Source organism: Ranitomeya variabilis, chromosome 1 (genome assembly GCF_051348905.1).
Source record: "Ranitomeya variabilis isolate aRanVar5 chromosome 1, aRanVar5.hap1, whole genome shotgun sequence".
Taxonomy (NCBI): Eukaryota; Metazoa; Chordata; class Amphibia; order Anura; family Dendrobatidae; genus Ranitomeya; species Ranitomeya variabilis.
In genome coordinates, this window is record NC_135232.1 from 638977693 (window position 1) to 639001800 (window position 24108).

General features: G+C 44.6%; 1 protein-coding gene across 2 annotated transcripts in view; it reads left to right on the top strand.

Annotated features, from left to right (window-relative positions):
- AKAP6 (A-kinase anchoring protein 6) overlaps positions 1-24108 on the top strand; it is a 633848-nt gene that overhangs the window by 36948 nt on the left and 572792 nt on the right. Inside the window, exon 1 of one of the 2 annotated variants that reach the window (XM_077261107.1) lies at positions 10490-10558. The exons of the other annotated variant lie outside the window; for it this stretch is intronic. The gene's annotated coding sequence lies outside the window, so the exon portion shown is untranslated. Of the gene's footprint in view, positions 1-10489; positions 10559-24108 lie in introns of those variants that run through there. 2 annotated transcript variants of the gene reach the window in all.

Here is a 24108-nt window from a genome sequence, read left to right on the forward strand (position 1 = left end):
AAATTTAAATAGAATACCCACCAAAGCACCATAATGTGTAACATGCCAAAGTGCAAAAACAATCTGTGCAATATATGAAGGTCTAAGAACGTAAAGAGCCCAGATAAAGTAACAAATAAATAATATAACCATGAATGAATAAATATTTTAAATTATTATTACCAAAGTGGATATTAAAAAAACAAAGAGGGATGTCCAATGAGAATAAAAAAGTATTTAGTCAGCCACCAATTGTGCAAGTTCTCCCATTTAAAAAGAGAGGGGGGGGGGCTGTAATTGACATCATAGGTAGACCACGACTATGAGAATCAAAATGAGAAAACAAATCCAGAAAATCACCTTGTCTGATTTGGCAAGATTTATTTTGCCAATTATGGTGGAAAATAAGTATTTGGTCATTAACAGAAGTTAATCTCAATATTTTGTTAGATATCCTTTGTAAGCAATATCAGAGGTCAAACATTTTCTGTAAAGGTACCTTCACACTAAGCGACGCTGCAGCGATACAGACAACGATGCCGATCGCTGCAGCGTCGCTGTTTAGTCGTTGTGTGGTCGCTGGAGAGCTGTCACACAGACAGCTCTCCAGCGACCAACGATGCCGAAGTCCCCTGGTAACCAGGGTAAACATCGCGTTACTAAGCGCAGGGCCGCGCTTAGTAACCCGATGTTTACCCTGGTTACCATTGTAAAAGTTAAAAAAAAAAACACACATACTCACATTCCGGTGCCCGGCGTCTGCTTCCCTGCACTCCTCCTGCATCCTGTGTAAGTTCATTTGGAAGTTCGCACCGGGGCCCATAACTTTGTAGTTACGCCACTGCCAGCGACCAACGATGCTTTCATGCACTGAAACTGCACTGTGTCAGCGCCGGCTGGCCGTAAAGCAGAGCACAGCGGTAACGTCACCGCTCTGCTTTACGGCCGGCGCTTACAGTGCAGGGAAGCAGAACGCCGGGGGACCCGACAGACACCGGAATGTAAGTATGTAGTGTTTGGGTTTTTTTACATTTACACTGGTAACCAGGGTAAACATCGGGTTACTAAGCGCGGCCCTGCACTTAGTAACCCGATGTTTACCCTGGTTACCCGGGGACTTCGGCATCGTTGGTCGCTGGAGAGCTGTCTGTGTGACAGCTCTCCAGCAACCACACAACGACGAAACAGCGACGCTGCAGCGATCGGCATTGTTGTCTAGATCGCTGCAGCGTCGCTAAATGTGATGATACCTTTATGTCATGATCTCTGCAGGCAGAGATCATAGCAAGCCTATAGAGGGACAAGCTCTCGGAAGATGGAACTATACTGACCATGAACTAAGCCTGCCGCGCAACTAGAAATAGCCAGGTAGCATTTCCTATTTATCGCTAGATGCCCAGCTCTGGCCTAAGACCTAAATAGCTAGCAGAGGGAAATATAAGACCTGGCTCACCTCTAGAGAAATATTCCAAAGAAGACAGTAGCCCCCCACATATAATGACGGTGAGTTCAGATGAAACAACAAACGCAGCAGGAAAATAGTCTTAGCAAATTTGAGGTCCGCTTACTAGATAGCAGAAGACAGATAGTATACTTTCATGGTCAGCAGAAAAACACTAACAAAACACCATCCAGAGATTACCTTAAACTCTGGCATTAACTCATAACGCCAGAGTAGCAATCCCTGATCAACGAGAGCTTTCCAGACACAGTAACAAAACTTCAGCTGTGAACTGGAACAAATAGGCAAAACAAAACATGGACAAAAGTCCAACTTATCTAGTAGTTGTCTAGAAGCAGGAACAAGCACTGAGAGGCATCAGATAACATTGTTGACCGGCAAGAAACCACCAGAGAAATGAGCTTAAATAGCGACACCCACTACTGATGGAACCAGGTGAAACAGGAAAGAGGATGACAAGTCCAATTCCACAAGCGGCCACCGGGGGAGCCCAGAATCAAAATTCACAACAGTACCCCCCCCTCAAGGAGGGGGCACCGAACCCTCACCAGATCCACCAGGGCGACCAGGATGAGCCCTATGGAAGGCACGAACAAGATCAGAAGCATGAACATCAGATGCATTGACCCAAGAATTATCCTCCTGGCCGTAACCCTTCCAGTTGACCAGATACTGGAGTCTCCGTCTGGAAACACGAGAGTCCAAAATTTTCTCCACAACGTACTCCAACTCACCCTCAACCAACACCGGAGCAGGAGGCTCAACTGAAGGTACAACAGGTACCTCATACCTGCGCAATAACGACCGATGAAAAACGTTATGAATGGAAAAGGACGCAGGGAGGTCCAAACGGAAAGAAACAGGATTAAGAATCTCCAATATTCTATAAGGGCCGATGAACCGAGGTTTAAACTTAGGAGAAGAGACCCTCATAGGGACAAAACGAGAAGACAACCACACCAAATCTCCAACACAAAGCCGAGAACCAACACGACGATGACGGTTGGCAAAACGCTGAGTCTTCTCCTGGGACAACTTCAAATTGTCCATAACCTGCCCCCAGATGTGATGCAATCTCTCCACCACCGCATCCACTCCAGGACAATCCGAGGATTCCACCTGACCGGAGGAAAATCGAGGGTGAAACCCCGAATTACAGAAAAACGGGGACACCAAGGTGGAAGAGCTGGCCCGATTATTGAGGGCGAACTCTGCCAATGGCAAAAAAGCAACCCAATCATCCTGGTCAGCAGAGACAAAACACCTCAGATATGTCTCAAGGGTCTGATTAGTCCGCTCGGTCTGGCCATTAGTCTGAGGGTGAAAAGCAGATGAAAAAGACAAATCTATGCCCATCCTAGCACAGAATGCCCGCCAAAATCTAGACACAAATTGAGTACCTCTGTCAGAAACAATATTCTCAGGAATACCGTGCAATCGGACAACATTCTGAAAAAACAGAGGAACCAACTCAGAAGAAGAAGGCAACTTGGGCAGAGGAACCAAATGGACCATTTTAGAGAAACGGTCACAGACCACCCAGATGACAGACATCTTCTGGGAAACAGGCAGATCTGAAATAAAATCCATCGAGATGTGTGTCCAAGGCCTCTTAGGAATAGGCAAGGGCAACAGCAGTCCGCTAGCCCGAGAACTACAAGACTTGGCCCGAGCACAAACGTCACATGACTGCACAAAGACTCGCACATCTCGTGACAGGGAAGGCCACCAGAAGGATCTTGCCACCAAATCCCTGGTACCAAAAATTCCGGGATGACCTGCCAATGCAGAAGAATGTACCTCAGAGATGACTCCGCTGGTCCAATCATCCGGAACAAACAGTCTATCAGGCGGACAACGATCCGGTCTATCCGCCTGAAACTCTTGCAAGGACCGCCGCAGATCAGGAGAAACGGCCGACAAAATTACTCCCTCCCTAAGGATACCTGTGGGTTCAGAATTACCAGGAGAGTCCGGGTCAAAACTCCTAGAAAGGGCATCTGCCTTAACATTCTTAGAACCCGGTAGGTATGACACCACAAAATTAAAGCGAGAAAAAAATAAAGACCAGCGCGCCTGTCTAGGATTCAGGCGTCTGGCAGTCTCAAGATAAATCAAATTTTTGTGGTCAGTCAATACCACCACCTGATGCCTAGCCCCCTCGAGCCAATGGCGCCACTCCTCAAACGCCCACTTCATGGCCAAAAGCTCCCGATTCCCAACATCATAATTCCGCTCTGCGGGCGAAAATTTGCGAGAAAAGAAGGCACAAGGCCTAATGACGGAGCAGTCGGAACCTTTCTGCGACAACACTGCCCCAGCTCCGATCTCCGAAGCGTCAACCTCAACCTGAAAAGGCAGATTCACATCAGGCTGACGCAACACAGGGGCAGAGGCAAAACAGCGCTTAAGCTCCTGAAAGGCCTCTACAGCATGAGGGGACCAATTAGCAACATCAGCGCCTTGTCTGGTCAAATCAGTCAGTGGTTTAACGACATCCGAAAAACCAGCAATAAATCGGCGGTAAAAGTTGGCAAAGCCCAAAAATCTCTGAAGACCCTTAAGAGAGGAGGGCTGAGTCCAGTCACAAATAGCTTGCACCTTGACGGGATCCATCTCAATGGAAGAGGGAGAAAAAATATACCCCAAAAAGGAAATTTTCTGGACCCCAAAAACGCACTTAGACCCCTTCACACATAAAGAATTAGACCGCAGAACCTGAAAAACTCTCCTGACCTGCTGGACATGAGAGTCCCAGTCATCAGAAAAAATCAGAATATCATCCAGATATATTATCATAAATTTATCCAGAAAATCGCGGAAAATATCATGCATAAAAGACTGGAAAACTGAAGGGGCATTAGAAAGACCAAAAGGCATGACCAAATACTCAAAGTGGCCCTCGGGCGTATTAAATGCGGTCTTCCACTCATCCCCCTGCCTGATCCGCACCAAATTATACGCCCCACGAAGATCAATTTTAGAGAACCACTTAGCACCCTCTATACGAGCAAACAAATCAGTAAGCAATGGCAATGGGTACTGATACTTAACAGTGATCTTATTCAGAAGCCGATAATCAATACATGGTCTCAAAGAGCCGTCTTTTTTTGAGACAAAGAAAAACCCAGCTCCCAAGGGAGAAGAAGATGGACGAATATGTCCCTTTTCCAAAGACTCCTTTATATATTCCCGCATAGCAGCATGTTCCGGCACAGACAGATTAAACAAACGACCCTTTGGATATTTACAACCCGGTATCAAATCTATGGCACAATCGCACTCACGGTGCGGAGGTAACGACCCAAGCTTGGGTTCGTCAAAGACGTCTTGATAATCAGAGAGGAACTCAGGGACTTCAGAGGGAATGGACGACGAAATAGAAACCAAAGGTAAGTCCCCATGAATACCCTTACATCCCCAGCTCAACACAGACATTGCTCTCCAGTCCAAGACTGGGTTGTGAGACTGCAACCATGGCAATCCCAGTACCAAATCGTCATGTAAATTATACAGCACCAGGAAACGAATAATCTCCTGGTGATCCGGATTGATACGCATGGTTACTTGTGTCCAGTATTGTGGTTTATTATTAGCCAATGGGGTGGAGTCAATCCCCTTCAGAGGAATAAGAGTCTCCAAAGGCTCTAAATCAAAACCACAACGATTGGCAAAAGACCAATCCATAAGACTCAGAGCGGCGCCAGAGTCAACATAGGCGTCCGTGGCAATGGATGACAAAGAGCAAATCAGGGTTACAGACAAAATAAACTTAGACTGAATGGTGCCAATGGAAACAGACTTATCAAGCTTCTTTGTACGCCTAGAGCATGCTGATATAACATGAGTAGAATCCCCACAATAGAAACACAAACCATTCTTCCGTCTAAAATTCTGTCGCTCGCTCCTGGACAGAATTCTATCACACTGCATACTTTCTGGCGTCTTTTCCATAGACACCGCCAGATGGTGCACCGGTTTGCGCTCCCGCAGACGCCTATCAATCTGAATAGCCATTGTCATGGACTCATTCAGACCTGCAGGCACAGGGAACCCCACCATAACATCCTTAACGGCATCAGAGAGACCTTCTCTGAAAGTTGCCGCCAAGGCGCACTCATTCCACTGAGTAAGCACAGACCATTTACGGAATTTTTGGCAGAAAACTTCAGCTTCGTCTTGCCCCTGAGATAGTGCCATCAAAGTTTTTTCTGCCTGAAGTTCCAAATGAGGTTCCTCATAAAGCAAGCCCAAGGCCAGAAAAAACGCATCCACATCGCGTAACGCAGGATCCCCTGCTGGCAATGAGAAGGCCCAATCTTGAGGGTCACCCCTGAGCAAGGAAATCACAATCCTAACCTGCTGAGCAGGGTCTCCAGCTGAACGAGACTTCAGGGACAAATAAAGCTTACAATTATTTCGGAAATTCTGGAAGCTAGCTCTATTCCCTGTGAAGAACTCCGGCAAAGGAATTCTCGGCTCAGATACCGGAGCATGTACCACAAAATCTTGTAAATTTTGTACTTTCGTGATGAGATTATTCAAACCCGCAGTTACACTCTGGAGATCCATGATTGTCAGGTGCACACAGAGCCATACAGAGATTAGGAGGAGAGAGAGAAAAAAGACTGCAGCAAGGCAGACTGGAGGAAAAAAAAAAAAAAAAATTCCAGCAGACTTCTTATAACTCTCCTTTCTCAACCTGGGTCTTTAACACTTTATTGGCCGGTCAAACTGTCATGATCTCTGCAGGCAGAGATCATAGCAAGCCTATAGAGGGACAAGCTCTCGGAAGATGGAACTATACTGACCATGAACTAAGCCTGCCGCGCAACTAGAAATAGCCAGGTAGCATTTCCTATTTATCGCTAGATGCCCAGCTCTGGCCTAAGACCTAAATAGCTAGCAGAGGGAAATATAAGACCTGGCTCACCTCTAGAGAAATATTCCAAAGAAGACAGTAGCCCCCCACATATAATGACGGTGAGTTCAGATGAAACAACAAACGCAGCAGGAAAATAGTCTTAGCAAATTTGAGGTCCGCTTACTAGATAGCAGAAGACAGATAGTATACTTTCATGGTCAGCAGAAAAACACTAACAAAACACCATCCAGAGATTACCTTAAACTCTGGCATTAACTCATAACGCCAGAGTAGCAATCCCTGATCAACGAGAGCTTTCCAGACACAGTAACAAAACTTCAGCTGTGAACTGGAACAAATAGGCAAAACAAAACATGGACAAAAGTCCAACTTATCTAGTAGTTGTCTAGAAGCAGGAACAAGCACTGAGAGGCATCAGATAACATTGTTGACCGGCAAGAAACCACCAGAGAAATGAGCTTAAATAGCGACACCCACTACTGATGGAACCAGGTGAAACAGGAAAGAGGATGACAAGTCCAATTCCACAAGCGGCCACCGGGGGAGCCCAGAATCAAAATTCACAACACCTTTACTTGACTAGTATTATTTGCCAATATATTTAGTCATCTATTGTAATATAGCCTCTCCCCCATAACCCTCCTCCCCACCACTGAAGAAAAGCTTTCTCATCTTCTCTCAAAATCCCACTTCACCACTCAACCTCACTACCACGCTTATCCCTGCCCTAACCCATCCGTTCAACCCATCAATAACTTATGGTACATTCCCTTCTGCCTTCAAACATGCCACAATCACACCTATCCTGAAGAAACCATCTCTCGACCAGACCTCTGCATCCATCCATCATCCCATATCGCTGATCCCGTTGGCCTCCAAAGTCCTCGAATAGCATGTTCATGCTCAACTGTCCTCCCACCCCTCATCTAACTCACTCTTTGACATCCTAAAATCCGGCTTCCATCCCCACCACTCCACTGAAACTGCCTTGACCAAAAATACTAATGACTTACGGCCAAAGCTAACAGACAATTCTCTATACTCTTCCTTCTGGACCTGTTCTCTTCCTTTGACACAATCGATCACTCCCTGCAACTACAGATCCTCTCTTCCATCAAAGACCTTGCCCTCTTCTGGATCTCCTTATACCTTCCTTACTGCACATATCACGAATATTGCGACCCAACAGGTGGTTGGTCAGTGGACGGCGCAACACACACATAACGGGATGGTATTGGGGAGAGGAAGGCCCTACAGATAGGGAAAGGGGGATAGTTACCACCTCAGCTCAAACCTGAGCCTGTCCCTGCACTCCCCTAATGACCTAAGCGGGTCCTTCCCCCCACCACCGTCACAAACCTAAGTCCCTTGCTGTCACCTAATACTGCCTTGGCAAGTGCACTGACCAGCAAGGAGTACTAGCCTCACCACTGCAGATAATACAACACAGGGGACAGTGACAAACACCAAAGGGACAAGGTGAAAATGCAGCACTTAGCTTCCAGACACCGCTGCCAAGCTCCACACAGCAGATAGCATGGCAACAGGCCTCCAAATACCAGAAGTGGCTGACACCAGAGAGCAGCTCCTGCTAGGCTGGTCTCCAAAGATAAATTCTATCACCAACAGCCAGCTGATGCATTAGGTGATCAATTAAAGTATGGTGGGAGTGGTCACCACCACATCAGCTGACCCAGCAACACTGCAGTTACAACAGATTGCCAGGAGGGGAGGGGGGAAACTGACATTAACCCCCGATGGACTGAAAGGAAAAAAGCTACATTTAAACAAAGTGGAACCAGAGCTGCCACAAATCCAAAAATGGATCGTGACAGCACATTTAGCTCCCTCACTACCTCCTTATCCCGCCCTCTCTCTGTTGGTGTCCCTCAAGGCTCTGTCCTGGGACCTCTACTCTTCTCAATCTCTATATTTGGCCTGGGTTAACTCAAAGTCCCATGACTTCCAGAACCACTTATATGCTGATGACACTCTGATCTACAGCTCTGGCCCTGACATCACCTCTCTGCTGCCCACAATCCCAGAGTGTCTATAACCCATATCATCCTCCTTCTCATCACGCTTCATAAAGTTCAATGTGGACAAAAACTGAACTTATGTTTCCTCCATCTCATGTAATCCTCCTACGTGATCTATCACAATTAAAGACACCACACTCTCAGCAGTAATAGAAGTTTGCTGCCTCGGAGTAACCCTCGACTCTGCTCTGTCCTTCAAACCGCACATCCAAGTGCTTACCACCTCCTGTCGCCTCCAACTCAAAAATATTCCACAATCTGTCCTTTCCTCAACCTTCAATATACTAAAGCATTATGATGAAGGCATGCGCTCTCCCCCTCGACTACTTATTATCCTCTTCTGTGGCCTACCTGCTAGCATTTTCACACCTCTCCAGTTCGCCATGAACTCTGCTGCTCGACTAATCCACATCTCTCCTCATTATTACTCTGCTTTTCCCTTCTGAAAAATCTCTTCATTGGCTCCCACTTCCCCAAAGAATACAGTTCAAACTTCTAACACTAACCTACAAATCTGTTCATAACCCATTTCCAAACGTATCTCCTGATGTCTTCCAACATGTAATCTCCGGTCCTCCCAAGACCTCCTCCTCTCCTCCACGCTTATTCGCTCCTCACCCAATCGCATCCAAGACTTCTCCCGAATATCACCCATCCTCTGGAATTCAGTGCCCCAACACGTCTGGTTATCCACTACTTTTGGATCCTTCAAAAGAAACCTGAAAACCCATCTCTTTAAAGAAGCTTACAGCCTGTAAAGACCACACGGCCACCTCCACACCATTGGAGCTACTGCAACCCTCAACCTACTGTCTCCTTCCCCATAATCCTGTAGAATGTAAGCCCGCAAGGGCAGGGTCCTCTTCCCTCTGTACCAGTTTGTCGTTGTTAGTTTTGTTTACTGTAAGTGATATTTGTATTTTGATGTAACCCCTTCTCATTTACAGCACCATGGGATTAATGGTGCTATATAAATAAATAATAATAATAATAATAATAATAATGGTCTTCTCAAGACCTTCTCCTCTCCTCCAGACTTATAAGTTCCTCACCCAATCACCTCCAAGACTTCTCCTGAGTATCCCCATCCTCTTGAATTTTGTGCCGCAACACATCAGATTATCCACCACACTCGGAACCTTCAGACGGAACTTGAAAACCCATCTCTTTAGGAAAGCTTACAACCTGCAATGACCCCGCTGCCACCTCTGCACCACCAGAGCTGTTGCAATTCTCCAACCTACTGTCTCCTTCCCCATTATCATGTAGAACAATGTTCCCCACTCCAGTCCTCAAGAGCCACCAGCAAATCATGTTTTCAGAATGTCCTTAGTATGGCCCAGGTGATAGTTGCAGTACTTGCGCAGGCAATAATTCCATCACTGAGACAATAGTAAGGAAATCCTGAAAACATGATCTGTTGGTGGCCTTGAGGACTGGAGTTGGGGAACACTGCTGTAGAATGTAAGCAAATTAGAACAGAACCCTCTCCCCTCTGTACCAGTCTGTCATTGTTAGTTTGTTCTCTGTAATTTATATTTTGTATGTAACCCCGTCTCATGTACAGCATCATGGAATCAATGGTGCTCTAAAAATAAAGAATAATATTTATTAGTTACTTTATCTTGGTCATTTACCATGTTAGACGTTCATACATTACTCAGATTGTTTTTGCATTTTGGCATTTATCACAGCACGTAATGTTTTTCTTTCTTAGCTACAGGAGTTTGCCATACTATATGATTATCCTGGTGTTTTGGTGGGTCTTGTACTTAGCTTTATACGGTTATGCACTTTTAAAATGTTTTTAAGGCAACATTCCCATGATGAGCTTCTGGTGAGTTTTTAATGTTGCAGATTTTCGGCAGTATTTCTGCACCTATTAAATAATTTAGGCTACTTGCATTTTTTCATTGTGTTTTTTTCCATGCCTTTTTAGTCTATTGTTGGTGTGTCATGCTTTCTACAAAGCAGCCTTGTTTTTCATATCGCTTGGTTTTGGCTTTGACAAAACTTTATTCATAAAGTCATGTGCTGATTACATGCATTTTTATTGTGCTTTTGCCTTGTACATGCACTAAAAACGCATATGCGTTTTTTACCTTCAGAATTTCTGCATCTAATGCAAGTCTATGGAGAAAACTCAGGGTGCCGCAAGAGAAATTGACATGCTGCAGATTTGAAATGTGAACCGTAGGTCAGTTTACTTCTTAAAAAGAAGCTCAGTGGGCAGGAGATTTCTATAAATCCCTTTCACTTTGCTGGAACTGTAAGACGCTGCGGTTTTGGTGCAGTGAAAATAAGCAGCTTAAAAATGCACCGAAAACTAAGGCTACTTTCACACTAGCGTCGTGCACTGCACGTCGCTATGCGTCGTTCTGTAGAAAAAACGCATCCTGCAAAATTGCTTGCAGGATGCGTTTTTTCTCCATAGACTTGAATTAGCGACGCAGTGCGACGCATTGCCACACGTCACAACCGTCGTGCGATGGTTGCGTCGTGTTGCGTCGGACCGTCGGCACAAAAAAAGTTACATGTAATGTTTTTTGGTGCGTCGTTCCCGTCTTTTCCGACCGCACATGCGCGGCCGGAACTCCGCCCCCTCCTCCCCGCACATCACAATGGGGCAGCGGATGCGATATAAAACAGCATCCGCTGCCCCGTTGTGCGGCGCTTCCACAGTATGCGTCAGTGCGCTGCAACATCGCATAGCGACGTGCAGTGCATGACGCTAGTGTGAAAGTAGCCTAATCGGGGGAATGTAGCCTAATGGTGTTTTTTCTGCCATGCATTTTTGTGTTGATTCACTTAATAAACTATATTAACTATCAGTGTGGATGACCCGTCCTATATAGCGACCTTTTCTTTTCCCTGTGTTGCTATACATGCTTTGCTACATAGCTTTATAGTGCCTTTTCCTTTTACATATTGTGTTGGTGGTGGTGACCTTTCTTCTCTGTTTTTCTAATATTAAATATGAGGTGAAAAGGCGCCTAAGGCTATGTGCACACTTTGCGGTTTTTGCTGCGGATCCGCAGCGTTTTTGGACGCTGCGGATCCGCAGCAGTTTTCCATGTGGTGTACAGTACTAAGTTAACCTATGGAAAACAAAAAACGCTGTGCACATGCTGCGGAAAAAACCGCGCGGAAACGCAGCGGTTTTCATTCCGCAGCATGTCAATTCTTTGTGCGGAATCCGCAACGGTTTGGCACCTGCTCCATGTTAAAAACCCGCAGGTGTCTAAAACCGCACAAAAAAACGCGATAAATCCGCAGTACTTTTTGCACTGCGGATTTCATGAAATCCTCTGCGTAAAAATCCGCAGCAGAATCCGCAAAGTGTGCACATAGCCTTAGACAGACAATAGTCCATATACTGGAACAACAAGTGATCAATTAAATATTTAATGAATTTTGAATAAGACGTACAACACACAAGTGCTATACTATACACCAAACCTGTAGCATAAAGGGCTGTAGTATCGTATTTTAATAACTTAACATTTACGGCACAAGTTGAATGCGGGTCTATCTAAGCTCTTCTGTGATTGGAGTACATTAGTGTTTATACTACTATTTGTCTATTTTAAAAAGTTAAAGATTAGCTAGAAACTATCAACCCCTAACCATGGTTGCCAACTGTATTGTACAGTCTATAAAAATTGTGTACTCTTTCCAGTATCAAAATATGACATTTTACAGATCACATGTGTTGCTTATGTGTTCTTATTAGTATTCAGATGTGTAAAGAAACATAACTTTTAATCTTTATGGTTCATTATGGTTTTTCAGAGTGTCTATAAAAGTGTGGTCTGTGATATTTTAATAGGTTGTACAGTCCTGTGCCTTACAGGAAACCAATACATCATAAAATAGACAAATAGTATAAACATTAATGTATTCCAAGCACAGAAGAGCTTAGACTCCATTCATATCCCTAGGCTGAGCTCAGATGGGCATATGAAAAATTATCTGTTATTCATACAGAAAAAAAATGTATGATTTTTTATATGTACAGTCTTGTATATGTCCATTCTTGACATCTGCATGTCATGTGTTTTATAAATCCAAAATAAAAAGTGCAAGGTCAATACAGAAGTTCCTAAGTTATTTCTTACAAAAGTCATCCAACTGTCATGCCCACAGGAGGTGCACTTGGTTCGTGGACCCACTGTGCCACAGGGTCAGGCCTTGCCTAGGAAGGGGCGTAGCTAAGTGTCTACCTGGTGTTCACTGGGGCACCTGATGGTGGAGACAGACTGGGCTGCAGGTAACCACCAGGTATCATGATTAGGCAGGCATCGGTACTGCACCTGATTCCAGAGGTCAGGTTCGCTGATGCGGAGAGACGCCACCGAGGTTACTGACTAGCCACAACGTAGATGTAGGAGACAGGTTCTTGTTCAGACCCGCAGATATCAGGAACAGTTCTGGAGCTGGCTGCACTAGGACCAGGAACAGCGACCACAGGACTGGCTGTACCGGGACCAGGGTTCAGGTTTCGGTACCGCAGACGTGGTTTCAGGAATAGGATGCTGCTGAAGGGGTGACAGGAACCCTGGCAAACTACACTGGACTAGCTGGATACAGAATATGGGAACAACTTTAGAATATACCAGGGATGCAGGACCTGCCAAACTTAAGTTGCACACACCAATACCACTAATATAAACTATAGGGGTTGCTCAGGCACGTCCCTATTGGGTAGGGTGCCTTTTATACAATACGTCTGCCAGCTATTGGCTGGGAGACATCTAGCAGGTGTTCACATAAACTAAATGCCTCCCAGCTGTTGGCATTTTACCATGTGCGTGTACTAGGTGCGCCTCCGGAGACTGCGGCGCACACACAGACCAGGAAGTAGGAGCATGCTGAGGACCACGTGGGGCGGTCAGGAAGCCGGCGTCTCTGCATGGTGGGAGGAGGAGAACCATGTGGAGGCGCCAGCAGCCACTACAACTACATCAAGGTGTACCACAATATGGATAACTGGGTACACCTTGACGTGGTTGGATGACTTTTGTGCTGTGACCAAAAAACACTGAGTACCTTTTGCTTTTAACGTTTGAAGAAATATTGGAGTTCGTGTTTCATTACTCGCAGTGTGCTGACGCATCATGCTTTTATATATTTTATAAAATATCAAATTATAACAGTAGTTATCAAACCCCTTTAGGTCTTTTTGGCTTTTTCATCGACGATTTGTTAACAAATGCATAAATTGCGAGGCTGACTAAACATCTAATTTTTAGGACTTTTTAAAAGGATTTGCCACTTTTGATGTTAAAAAGTTTAAAAAACTGGCTAAAGACAAAAATAAAGGGCATTGTTTGCTTTGTACGCCATTTTGAGGAATTTGAAACAGCAGTGAAATCCACAAGTTAAAAAAAAAGAAAAAGTGACTTCAGAAAGTTGCAAATGTTTAATGGGGACCTTAGTGGGCACATATTATTGGGGAGTTTTTGCAGAAGTTTTTTCATTTCCTAAACTAATTTTAAACAGTTTTTCAAATGTTTTTGAAGAGTTTTTTCTCCTGGGGCATTATTGGAGCCTTTTGATTGGGAAGTGCCTAGTTTGGAGTGTTTTCCATTAGGAGCCACTTCAAAGGAGTGACATGCATTTACTTTTCTTCCACCAATCATTTTTCACAGCTAAAAGCAGAAGAAAAACACTTTGAAAACTTAACATATGAAAAGCACATCAACAGAAATGAATAGGAATAGTATTTCAAGCGTTTTTTTTTTTATAAACAATTTTTAGGTGTCTTTTGTAGAAAAGATCCCTAAAAAACCCCATGTGCACATGTCACACTCTCTGCAAGATTATACAAAGATCTCAACCCTTTAAACTATCGCTGCTGCATTGCATGTATGCTGTATATTTCCATTATAATGCCACAAACTTGTGATTATGTTTGCATTATTATATCATTTTATGCTCTTGTGTTTTTGAGTGTAAAGGATCTGCAGTCACTTGCTGAGTTGTACTTGCCATCGCTACTGTACAGGGGTTTGGTTTCTCCCTGATCCTAGTGGTCATGCCCATTCCAATATGGTGTTGAGGCGGTCTGATGTTGACTTGTGAATGAATGGAAACTAAGACACTCAGTGTGGAAACTCAGTGTAGAGGATCATCCTTATTCTCATTTGCACATGGAAACACGAGAAGCAATGAACTGAAACTGAAAGGGAGAAGATACAGAATAGATATTAAACAAAACTTTTTGACTGTGAGGTTGATCAATGTGTGGAACAGGCTGCCACGAGAGGTGGTGAGTTCTCCTTCAATGGAGGTCTTTAAACAGAGGCTGGACAGACATCTGTCTGAGAAGGTTTAGTGAATCCTGCATTGGGCAAGGGGTTGGACACAAGGATTCTGGAAGTCACTTCCAACGCTAACATTCTATGATTCAATGTAGTAATGCACTGGAATAGGGATGCCATGTTCCCCACTTGGGGTGAAGCTTATGAATATTTTATTTAAGGCCAGTTTTTAGCAATTGCGAGTGCCACAGTGCTAGCAGGGCACAGACATAAAATGCAGCTGTAAATTTCAGCTATTGTGTGTACTAGAAGGTGGAGATCCTCTGCAGCAGGGGTCATAGCTAACTCTAATGGTGGTAGAGACAGACGCAGTAGGCATGGAGCCAAGTGGAAGAGATCTGCTGCCTGCAGGGATAACTCAGTGCTATGGTGCAGACGTTGCGAGCTATTGCTGGAACTGAAATAAAATCTGCTGTGAGAACCACCAATACTTAGTGGGCATTTGATCACTCCTCAACATTGACACTGCAACACCCAGAGGGAAACGTCATGGAATGATGCGATTCACAAGATGGATAGACATGTTACTGATATGCAAATTATGGAAAAATGGATACATCTTGATTTATCCAGTATCAAGTCTGAGCACCACACACAGAAATCCCCGCACTTGCAGCCTTGGCTGGTATGAATGATATTATTAATGGTTGTCTGAGACTCTGAGGAATGTTCTGCCATGTTGAATGGACTTGGACAAATCATCAAGATCCACTGCTGGCATCTCATTTGCAATTGCAGATTAATAATGTGCCAGATGTGTTCGATGAGAGACAAGTCTACAGACCATGTTTAGGCCACGCAGGCTGCTTACAGCCAAATGAGAAACACATGACCAGCAGTGGATCTTGATGATTTACATGCCCAAATCCAATCAGACAACCATTAATAACCTAATTGATTGTGTAAGTGCATTCATTTCTGTGTGTGGGGCTCATACTTGAGATGTTTTCAAAATTTTATTTCCATTTTTTTATCATTTGTGTATATCAGTGACATGCCTATCCAGCCTGTGATTTGCGTAAATCCATAACTTTTCCTACTTGATGATACAGTGTCAATATTCGGGAGTATATTTAAGTGATTGTGAACTGTCTCTGTCTCTACATTGGAAAAAGACTTGTAAATGCATTAGTGCCGCTGGACAGTAGGCCTTTTTTTATCATTCATATATGCTGTGCCGTACCATAATTTGCAGCATTTTAGCACCATGACTCTATTCCCACCTGCACGGTTCAGCATACAAATTTTCTAGGCTTGTTATTGCTGAATTATTTAATTCTGTGTTTTTAACTGTAAATATACAGTACATTAATAATGAATCACCTTAATCGGAAAGTTCAATAATTCCTATAAAAGATTTCCTTCCCCCTTTAAATATCCATAATGCAATGATGCCTATTTGACTTTATCTGACAGCGGTATTACACTGAAATGGTTACTTTATTGGGTAGCATGGTGGCTCAAGGGTCAGAGCTTGTGTAGTCCTTTGTCCCCACACACCCATCAATGATTGTGCAGAGGCAGACAAAGCAGAGTTAACATTACTGGTTTACTCAAGAGACAAGCAGACATATTGGTTATAGACCAATAGAAGTGGGGAACCTCAGGCCCTCAATGACTTTTTATCCTGACCCCCGGGCAGATTCCCAGGTACTGCAGTACTTGAGTCAGCAGTTGTATTTTGACATTCCCCGGCCCATTGATTTCTTCTTGCACACAGTGTTCACTAGTGAACGCTGAGGCTCGTGTAATGAAAGATTATGTCCTGACACCACTGCCAGCATCAGGATGCACTATGGAGGCGAAGATACCGCGCAATTTGTATGCCCCCCGAACAATGGTATAAATATCCAAATGACCCTTGGAAGAAAGAAGATTTCCAACCCCTGCTCTAGAGGAAGGCACACAAGGATGCCCATAAAGATGAAGGATGACCTATAGAATAACAATCACAGATGTTCTGTATCCTCTAGCACTGCCTCTCTGCCACTGCTCTGGTCTTTGTTGATAGACTGCAGCAGTGCACCTATGCCAATCACCTTGGTGATACATATCTGCAGGGCCGCTTTTAGACAAAGTGGAGCCCTAGGCAAAAGTTTAAAGTGGGGCCCCAAATGCTCACATATTGCACCATCATGCAGAAACATTTTGGTTGTATTTACATGCGCTGAGTTCAGGCCGTTAAACGAATGTGATCGACAATATTGAAGTTGTCCTACTCTTGTTCCTGAGTTTCTTTACACCGGCTGAGGAAGAATGATGGAGATAGATACCGTAGTCATCGATACAGTATAATGCAGCTCCCATATGGTATAATTCACTCCCCATTATTTTTAATAGAGTAAACTGTTGCCCCGTCACAGAGTATAACACAGTCCCCCACACACACACAGTATAATGCAGCCCCCCCACACAGTATAACGCAGCCTCCCTCACACACAGCATAATGCAGTCCCCCAGAGTATAATGCAGACCCTTACACACAGTATAATGCAGCTCCCCTGAGTATAATTCAGCCCCACACACACATTATCATGCAGCCTGTTATGGTTCTCAATGGCAAGAGAACATAGCCCAGCAAACATACGAACTAGCTCTTGGAAGGATGGAAACTAAACTGACCATGAACTAAACCTGCCGCACAACTAACAGTAGCCGGGTAGCGTAGCCTGCGTTTTATCCCTAGACGCCCAGCGCCGGCCGGAGGACTAACTAATCCTGGCAGAGGAAAATATAGTCCTGGCTCACCTCTAGAGAAATTTCCCCGAAAGGCAGACAGAGGCCCCCACAAATATTGGCGGTGATTTTAGATGAAATGACAAACGTAGTATGAAAATAGGTTTAGCAAAATTGAGGTCCGCTTACTAGATAGCAGGAAGACAGAAAGGGCACTTTCATGGTCAGCTGAAAACCTTATCAAAATACCATCCTGAAATTACTTTAAGACTCTAGTATTAACTCATAACATCAGAGTGGCAATTTCAGATCACAAGAGCTTTCCAGACACAGAAACGAAACTACAGCTGTGAACTGGAACAAAATGCAAAAACAAACAAGGACTAAGTCCAACTTAGCTGGGAGTTGTCTAGCAGCAGGAACATGCACAGAAAGGCTTCTGATTACAATGTTGACCGGCATGGAAGTGACAGAGGAGCAAGGCTAAATAGCGACTCCCACATCCTGATGGAAACAGGTGAACAGAGAGGATGATGCACACCAGTTCAATTCCACCAGTGGCCACCGGGGGAGCCCAAAATCCAATTTCACAACAGCAGCCCCCTCAGAGTATAATGTAGCCCCCTCAGAGTATAGTGCAGCCCCCTCAGAGTATAATGCAGCCACCTCAGAGTATAACTCAGCCCCCCTACACACACACAGTATAAAGCAACCCCCTCAGAGTATAATTCAGCCTCCACCCCACACACAAACACACCATATAATTCAGCCCCCCACAAACACATACAGTATAATGCAGCCCCACCAACACAGTATAATGCAGCCCCCCACACACAGTATAATGCAGCCCCCATTCACACACACATTATAATCCAGCCTCCTATTACTCACAAAGACACCATATAATTCAGCCCCCCACAATCCCACAGTATAATGCAGCACCACCAACACAGCATAGTGCAGCCCCCACACACACTATAATACATACACACAGTATAATACACACACACATTAATGCAGACACACACACACTCACTACTTACCTCTCCCCATTCTCCACGCTGCTCTAGGCACTGATCTGGACTCATCTGTGGCATTATTATCCTGCAACATTTCTTTAATGGTATAACACCACTGGTTGCTATCATCTGCTGCATTATCATCCTGCAACATTTTTTTAATGGTATAACACCACTGCTTGCTGTGTATCACCTGCTGCATTATCATCCTGCAGGATTTTTTAATAGACTATAACAGTGCCTGCTGAATCTTTGCTATAATTCATTTCTTGCATTGTACTCAATACTCAGTACTGTATATCCATGGTTGGGGTCACTATAGATGTTATCTGGCGAAAGGTGTTATAGCATATAGATGTAGCATCTATCCACCCCTTGTGGGCTGGCTTGCTGCTAATGTATCCCAAACCAGCTCCCACACTCACTCTCACCTGATCCTCTACTCAGTCCTATAAATTTAGCAGCATTCTAAGGGGTGCACATGTGTCGGAGCAAGCACGCGTCCTGCAGCAAAGTATAACTGCAGCTAAGTATCCAGAAGCTGCAGTTATTTCAACGACAGTACCTGTCTCTTTTGGGTATGTCTGCTGAGTAATCACTTCTTATTACTTGGACCTAGCTTTTCTATTAACCCATCTAAGGGTACTGTCACACTCTGCAACTTTCCAACGATCACGACCAGCGATACGACCTGGCCGTGATCGTTGGAAAGTCGTTGTGTGGTCGCTGGGGAGCTGTCACACAGACAGCTCTCCAGCGACCAACGATGCCGAAGGCCCCGGGTAACCATGGTAAACATCGGGTTACTAAGCGCAGGGCCGCGCTTAGTAACCCGATGTTTACCGTGGTTACCAGCGTAAAAGTAAAAAACAAACAAACAGTACATACTCACATTCCGGTGTCCTTCAGGTCCCTTGCCGTCTGCTTCCCGCACTGACTGAGTGCCGCCGTAAAGTGAAAGTAGATCACAGCGGTGACGTCACACACAATGATCCAGCGATGACAGCGGGAGATCCAGCGACGAAATAAAGTTCCAAACGATCTGCTACGACGTACGATTCTCAGCAGGGTCCCTGATCGCTGCTGCGTGTCAGACACAGCGATATCGTATGGATATCGCTGGAACGTCACAGATCGTACCGTCGTAGCGATCAAAGTGCCACTGTGAGACAGTACCCATACTCCTTCACCATGTTTACATATGCCCTTACAGTGTTTGCTCCACTAATCCTCACTCTCCTTCACTATCCCCAAAACCCAGCACCCTCTAACCAAATAAACATCTCCCCTTTCCTCTTTCCTCCCCACCTGACCTCCTCATCAACCTCAGATCTCTCCTAAAACATAAAACAAGCAGGCCACTCTCCTTCTCCCACATGCTCTCCCTATCTCTGCTTCTCCTCACTGCTGGTGACATATCTCCCAATCCTGGACCACCTCAGCTCAAACCTCCCTTTAATTCCCCCTCCTACCGCTCCCTATCTAATATGAACTACAGCAATCCCTCCAACGTAAACCTCGTGCTCCTTACTCCCACCCCATTTCTCCCTCTCTCTGGGTCACTCTGGAATGCCCGCTCCATCTGCAATAAGCTTCATGTGAATCCTGACCTTTTTCTCTCTCGCAATCTTGCCTTCCTTGGCCTCACAGAAACATGGTTGACACCCTCAGACACAGCCTCCCCTGCTGCGCTGCGTTACGGCGGTCTCCACTTTACTGACACTCCTCGCCCCGGCAACAGACATGGTGGAGGAGAGGGTCTTCTCATTTCTACTAACTGCACCTTTAACCCAATCCCACCTCTACCCTCCCTTATCCTCCCCTCTTTTGAAGTCCACTCTGTCTGCATCTACTCTCCCTGCAACCTCCAAGTGGCCATCATATACCGACCTCCGGCCCGGCCACTTCATTTACTGACAAATTCTCTACCTGGCTTCTTCACTTTCTTTCCACTGACATTCCCACTATCATCATGGGTCACTTCAACATCCGTATTGACACCCTTTACTCAACAGCCTCCAAGCTCCTGTCCCTGACTTCATTTTTTGGACTTACTCAGTGGCCCTCCTCAGCCACCCATACATACGGACACACATTAGACCTGATCTTCATTCGTCTCTGCTCTATATCTAACTTCACTTCTCCCTTTGTCTGACCACCATCTACTCACTTTCTCATCCCTGTCCTCTTCACCTGTCACCCATGTCCAATAACATGCACACCCCTGCAGAAACCTCACACACCTAGATACCCACACGCTCTCTGGCATCCATATCCTCACTCCACGACACAGACAGTGCCACTGCTTTCTACATTGCCACTCTTGCATCAGCTATTGACATAGTTGCCCCTCTCATTCATGGCAGAGTGCGACGTATCAATAGATGACCCTGGCACAATAACATCACTAAAAAGCTCCGGCAAGTGTCCAGGGTTGCAGAGCGACGTTGGAAGAAAACAAATTTGCAAGATGATTTCACTGCACTCAAACAAGCAACCCTCGCTTTCAAATCTGCCTTCACCACTGCTAAACAGGCCTACTTCACAACCCTTATATCTTCCCTATCCTACAACCTCAGAGAGTTATTCAAAACTTTTAACTCCCTCCTCCGCCCACCACTGCCCCCTCCAACCTCCCTCATCTCTGCTGAGGACTTTGCCACACACTTCAAAAATAAGATCGACCAAACAAGGCACTCTTTATTGTTCAACCACCACAACCCACCACAACCCCTTTGTATACCAGACCAATGCTCATCCCCCATAACCTCTCTCCAACATCACTGAAGGAGAGCTTAATTGTGTCCACTCCAAATCACACCTCACCACTTGTGTAATTGACCCCATCCCATCTCCTCCCCAACATCACCACCACAATAATCCCATCCTTAACCCATCTCTTCAACCTATCACTAACTTCTGGTACCTTCCCTTCTGCATTCAAACATGCTACAATCACACCTATCCTTAAAAAGCCAACCCTCGACCCAACCGCTATGTCCAGCTATAGCCCAATATCCCTGCTCCCATTCGCTTTCATACTCCTGGAGCAACACATCCATGCTGAACTTTCCTCCCACCACTCATCTTTCTTTCAATGTTGTTTTTATTTAACGATGATAAACCATACATTAAAAGTCAATGTCATAACCATATAAGTATTGTAAAACATGCATGAAAATGGAAACAAGTAAAAGGTAAACTTTATAGAAATGAATAGCAATCACTCCAGTGTCGTCTTGGCAATATGGGAAATTATAGTATTATAGTTCCCCAAATATGGGGAGGTTCAATAACAACATTAGTGTGAAAAGCCTTGTAGAGATACTAGCTTTACAATGGTTAACTTAATGTAACAAATTCGTCCATTCATGGCTAGAACTGTTATAGGAGCACTACTTCTAGATTTTTTATAGTTAAGTAAGATTAAATTGTATCAAAGTTATTTATTTTCTTTAGACAAAACTTAGAAATAAAACGATAATCCACTGCTCATCTACAGTAACTTGCTCTTTGACAATCTACAATCTGGCTTCCGTCCCCATCATTCCACTGAGACTGCCCTGACCAAAAGTACTAACGACTTACTTACAGCCAAAGATAACGGACAATACTCTATACTCCTCCTTCTAGACATGTCCTCTGCTTTCAACACAGTTGACCACTGCCTCCTACTACAGATCCTCTCTTCCTTTGGGATCAAAGAACTCGCCATATCCTTGATCTCCTCATATCTTTCCAACCTCACATTCAGCGTCTCCCACTCTCTCACTACCTCCTCATCCCACCCTCTCTCTATTGGTGTTCTCCAAGGCTGTGTTCTAGAACCCCTAGTCTTCTCAATCTATACACTTGGCCTGGGACAACTCATAAAGTCCCATGGATTCCAGTACTACCTTTATGCTGATGACACTCAGATCTACCTCTCTGGCCCAGACATCACCTCTCTGCTGTCCAGAATCCCTGAGTGTATCAGCCATATCCTCCTTCTTCTTCTCTCGCTTCCTCAAACTCAATGTGGACAAATCCGAACTCATCATATTTCCTCCATCTCACAGATATTCCTTACCTGATATATCTATCACAGTAAATGACATTTTGTGAAAGCCTAGAGCCCCCACACTTACATGGTTTACTATGCGGTGGACTCCGGGAAAATGGCTGCCGGGGGCGGCACATGCGCAGATTGAGATCTCGGCACCCCAATCTTGAGAGATGAGAACCATAAACGAGATCTTCTCCTGTTGCTCAGTAGGCACCTTAAGGGTAAGAGGTATTGTCTTATGCGTTATTTGATTGGGGAGTGCGAACCCATTTACCACGCGAATGGTGAAAGGGCTATAGAGCCTGACCAAGGGAATGACGTGCTGCAAAACAAAGGCAGAAGGCACAAAATTGCCCTCAGCTCCAGAATCCACACAGGCCTCCGCAGAGAGGATAGTCGACTGTGTTGCCAAGTTTTTAACACTAAGGTTCGGATACGGCTTTAAAGAAGGCTACTACTTGCGATATAACGCAATTTTATTTCAAAGTACAAAATTAAAGGAATGGCATGATTGAATAGTATGATTACGTACACCTTTGTATATTTTAAGATACAAAGTACATACAGTATAAGGATTAAATTCATATAATGATTAAGTACATATAAGGATTAAATACATATAATGATTAAGTACATATACTCACATCATCCGTCACCAAGGAGCTTTTAAACATCATTCGTCTGGAAAATCAGAGAAGCAACACCAAGACAGAGAACCCCTGGAAAATTCACAACACTGCACGGGCGTCCCCACTTATGCAGGTATCTCAACACTGTACACATGTAAGTACAGGTACACCAGTTTATGCTTCTGTCTTAGTCACGTTTCTCTGGCCTTATATAGTGATTTGCGCTATGTTTCATTTGGTTTCACCCTGCCCTTCAAGTGGCCAGCTTTCAAGATAGGATGAGACTAAGATATCAGTCATACATCAGACAATGGGCCATAAACCCATAGATATATAAAAGCCCACAGGGGTTAGATAAAACCACCACAGACAGAGGTTAAATAAACCTTACTGTTTTACAATAACAAACAAACTTAAAACTGTTTGTAAACTCAAAGGTCTTCAGACAATAAACAGCTCTCAAGATTGTGTCACAATGAGCATTGTCTGTCTGTAAATGTCTGACTAGAAATGCTGCTCTGTAATGGTCTGTATGCATTCAGTATATTTCAATATGGACTTAAAATAGCCATTTTTATATTCACATTACATCGACCCATAGGATAGGGATACTTTAAAGGTTATCTTGGAGGACATATCTGCTCTGTCTAAAGAACCTCCCCAGACAGCCACAGGACATGGTTGTCTCTCAGAACGTCTGGAACACTTATCAACATAGTGTCCAACCTGATTGAAAGCAAAACTGGTCAGTTGGACGCATGCAGAATGGGATTTTAGTTTTGGCTGAGATTCCTCCATGGACAGGTTTGCGAGTCTGAGCCGGAGATTCCAAAATATTGGAAAAATTTGGAGCTGGCCGAATCCTTTGCTAGCTCCAGACTTCGCTTGGCATACTGAAGATCGATGCGGGTGGACACCGTTATTAAGTCCTCCAGTGTGGTAGGAATCTCCCTAGTGGCCAGTGCATCCTTTACATGGTCAGCAAGGTTCCTCCAAAATACGGGGATAAGAACTTTATCCGACCACTCCAGCTCAGTTGCTAAAATCCGAA